Source organism: Cibotium barometz, chromosome 29 (assembly GCF_041138505.1).
Source record: "Cibotium barometz isolate CiBa-2024 chromosome 29, ASM4113850v1, whole genome shotgun sequence".
Lineage (NCBI taxonomy): Eukaryota > Viridiplantae > Streptophyta > Polypodiopsida > Cyatheales > Cibotiaceae > Cibotium > Cibotium barometz.
The window spans coordinates 11,893,581-11,898,304 of record NC_141074.1 but is presented as its reverse complement, the minus strand read 5'-3'; positions in this window follow the sequence as shown (position 1 = coordinate 11,898,304).

Here is a 4,724-nt window from a genome sequence, read left to right as displayed (position 1 = left end):
ATGCCAACTTCAACATTCAAGTCACTTGCACTTGACCAGCTTTCTTGCATCAAATTAGCCTTGACGCCACTATCAAACGTTTTTCTTTTACAATCTATTCGTTTCACTCAAAAATCTCGGCCGTGTGACCATAGTGCACCATATTTATGATACTACAAGTACACCAAGAATTGGCCTGCAAGGTGATGCATGATAAATACCTTACTTTCTTATTTATTAATGAGATAGTAGTCAAGGAGATCGATCACTTACATGCCAATCACAGCTTTTTACAAGATCCTCTTCCTCCTAAGTTCGCTAACATTTTTTGCTTATGTTATTGTTAAATCAAGCCATATACTTGAAGGAAAGGTAGGAAGTTACACAAGCTCCAGATGGTATGTTAGGTTTCTTCTTGTTTGACTCCTCGTAAAATTTTGTTAGGCAATGATACATTGTGCCTTGACCTCCTCATATCTTTGAATCCATTTAACCATAGCATTTGAGTTCGAGATGAAAATTTTATTGATATTCTCTCATGAAGTGTTGTCCATCGCCCTTACGAGCCCATTTCCTTGTGGCACTTCCCCAACTACTCTCTCATCTTCTTCATAGCTCCATAGTCGAGGCATCTCTGGGTCAAATGTATTGAGAAATTTTATTATATAAACAATATATTCTTGTACAAGCCATCTTTCAGCAGCCATACTACCCTCCTCTGGACGAGCTCGTTGAAACATGTATGCTTAATTAACAGTTTATCAATCATGTGCGCGGCACCATGGTTATGGACAATGTAAGGAAGGAGATGAAAGGACGTATCCACGAACTCCTCAAAATTCAATTTTCCCATGAAGTGATGAAGAATTGGGATACCTTCAATCAAGATAAAAAGAACTTCATTATCTCGCAAATTAAGATCAAGTACACTCCTACAAGCGAGGTAGTCCCTATTCATTGGATCAACAGTGTCATGGTGAAAACCATGGCGTCATCACAGAGATCCGAGGCAAGGGATGCCTTGAAGGAGGGGAAGACAAAACCGACTTAGCTAGATCCAAGCAGAGCAGAGAGACATGCCTGATAAATATAGCTAGTAGCAGCAGGCACCTGCACTGTAGCAGATGGAGAGTGTGGGCTCGTCGCATCTTGGTAGCGGCAGTTACAAGACCTTTTGCAAGTACTTTGTAAGTTTTTTACTACTATCTTACATTTTACTGTCTATAATTTGTATTAGTTACATGCATTTGAATTTTTACAGACTTGTTCATTGCAAGACAGCATGGTAGGCCATGCCCCATTTTCGGGTGAGGAGAAGTATGGTTACAAGTATGGCACGTACATGCTCTCGAGCAATTGGAGTCGGAGGGCATGCCCATCAATTGGGGAGCAACACAACGAGTGTAGATATGTTGGAGCCTGGTGCTAATTAGGCTTGTCGGCACTGCACTTGTATGTGGGATTGCATGACTACTTTGATAATTGTAGGTTTGCCATTTTGGCATATGGGCTTGCCTTTTTGGCATATATATGGTGTTGTACATCTCAATGTAAATATGCAAATTTGTAACTATCAATGCCATACATAACATAAAACTTTCATTTTTTTGGGGTCAAATTTGAGTCCAGTTGGCTGCAGAGTGCAGCAAGCTACACTCTGTAGTAGCTGGTTGCACCATTCTATATAAAAAAATCTGCATAGAGCATTGGTCTGCACACTAGTATCTGTGTTGGTATGAGCGCTGATATTGGTATTTTAGTGACATAGATACTGACGTTTATACTAATTCTCATACGGCGTTTATATTGATGCTCATATGACACAGATACCAGCATTTATATTGATGCTCATACGATACAAATACCGACGTTTATACCGATGCTCATACGGCATTTATGCGCACCAACGTAAATATCAGCGTGCATATCGATGCTCGATGCGTTTACAATGCCATGAATGGGTGTTGATCATTTCCTTGTAGTGTGAAAGAAATTCCAATGGGATTGGATTCTCATGTTCACTACTGATGTGTAACTTATACTTTGCTTTTTTTTAATATGCTTTTACTTATCACACTTAGACACCAGATACAAGTCTGTGCTTGAAAGACTTGATTATTCTTTTAGATACATGGATGATATTCTTAAACAATCTAGATTTCTCTTCCTTAATAAAAGAAATATATCCATGGAGATTATTTCCATTGAGCCAACTTGGTCAAAAATTCTAGATATGGAAAACTTTGTCTTTGTCATTAAAACTACTTACCTAAATGTGGAACTTTGTCATTAAAACTACTTACCTAAATGTGGAACTTTCTCTCTACAACCCTTTTATATGATGATGTGACACTTTATACTTGGAAGAGGGAGAAACTCCCTATTATACTAGTTGAATTTGTAAAATGCAAGAGTAATCGTCCCTATGAAATAAACACTCTATTTGGGCCCTTCCACCTGGTGGTCTATTCTTTAACCAATTCTTTTGTTGCATGTGAAGATGTTGTAAAGCTAATAAATACACTTTGCAACAATGGCTTTTTGAAGTTAGATGTTTCCAAATTACTCATTAATAGTTTGGCTGTAAATGATTGGCCTAGGATTAGGTTTAATCCTCCTTTGCTTATCACTTTGCTTACAAAATAATCCAAATTACTCATTAATAGTTTGGCTGCAAATGATTGGCCTAGGATTAGGTTTAATCCTCCTTTGCTTATCACTTTGCTTAGGGAATAATCCGATACTCATGGGGCCTACTACCTCACTTTGAGTATGGTGCTTGGGTATGGGTGGGCACACACACACACACACACACACACACACACACACACACACACACACACACACACACACACACTCACACAACTCACCTTTAATTGTAACACATTGCATTTCTCTTAAGGGCACCTATTATAGAGTACTTTTCACATTATACTAAAATCTTTTCACTAGAGTAACTTGGAATTATTTGGGCTAGGTGGATTGTTATTGCCTTTTTTTTTGGGATCAACAATAAGTATTATATATAAACTGAGAAAGACCAAGCACACTTTATGACAAAAAGAAGGTCTGGGTTACTCCTACAATCCCCTACACTTTATGACAAAAAGAAGGTTTGGGTTACTCCTACAATCCCGTACACTTCACATTTAACTTCACTTGAGAGTTTACACGAAAGATCCCATCTCTCCTCCTCCAACAAGAAACTGAAGTGCTCCCAAGAGATCTGATAACCAAGCATGATACAAGCTTTCATCATAGCTTCTGTAGTGCTACCTCTAGGGGACTGTTTTTCCAGCTTTCCCCCTCTCTTTGACCATAATTAATTTTTTTAATTTTAAGTTTAGAGCTAATAGGGAGAGCCCACATGCCAACCTTCCACATAAAAAACTAAAATCTCTTTGGAACCTGACTTTCCCAGAGCTGCTTCCATCTCTTTTTCCAAGAGAGGCAGAGCTCCAACTCACTCTCCAAATCTTGTTGCAATAATCCACATTGGCATCCCCACATCTCATCATAGAGTAAAGTTCTCTGGTTTTGCCATTGACTAGCTTAACACCATTAGTCTAGGTCCAGTCTTCAGTCTAGGTCCAGTCTTCAATCCAAGAAGATTCATCAGTTGTAGTGGAGCACCACCCCCTTTGGATCAGATCAAAAGCCTAGATCAACAAATCTCTCTCTCTACCTAAAAGATGAAATTCCCAAGTTATATGATCCAAGTCTTTTCACCCCACCACATCCCAGTCCCAACAATTATTCAAATGCCTTAGACCTTTATTATTTAACTTCTTAGTTGAAGAAATGTCAAGAAGACCCAAGGGGGGGTTAAATTTATGTGTCCACCATATCGCCAGAATGAGCATAGAGTTCCCATTTACTCTGCATCCTCCATCCCAAGTCATCAGGCCCAGGCAATCTTTCCATCTTTTGCATAGCATCCTACAAAATGCTGAGTTGGTGACTTTGAGGGGAGCAAATGGGAACAGTTTATCTTTCCATTCCAAGTCCAACCATTTGCCTTTTGTATAAATCCCAGAAGCATCAAGTAGTTCCCTTCTCATTAAGGTCCAAGATTCACTCTAAAGCAAACACTTAAGTAACATCAAGGAACTCCTTGCAATGCAATGCGTAGGAATATCTTCCTTTGGAATAGACAACTTAACCCATGCCAACTAGTTGGAATAGACAACTTAACCCATGCCAACTAGGCTGGAACTCTTTTGGTTACTTTGCCATTCCTCCATAAGAAATCTCTGATAGGCCCAATTATTTTTTTCCAATGGCACTTACCAAATTCCATCAATGGGCATAAGAACATTATGTATGCATTCAGTACTGCATTATAGATATCAATCTTGTTATGAAATGTAACTCTAATGCCCTCCCACTTAACTTCTCTAGAAATCTATTTACATCCCAATCCGTCATCTGTTTATTAGTAACCCCAACCCAAAAGGGGATTGCTAGTAGTCTAACAATTTGTCCCTTTTGCACCACCTCACATCCCCACCTCTACATGTCAAAGTCATTGTCTTCTGTTAAATTGATGATTCTGGATTTTTGTATATTGCACCTGGAGCCAGAAGCAACAACACAATCCAGCACAATGTCCAAAGCCACTCTAACATTGTTGTTCTCAGCTCTTAGAAAAAGCAAAGAATCATCAGCAAAACACTGTATGACTAGCTGATTACTGTATTTCAGTTTTAGACCAGTGATACTCCCTGTTCTGTAGGCATTCTCTA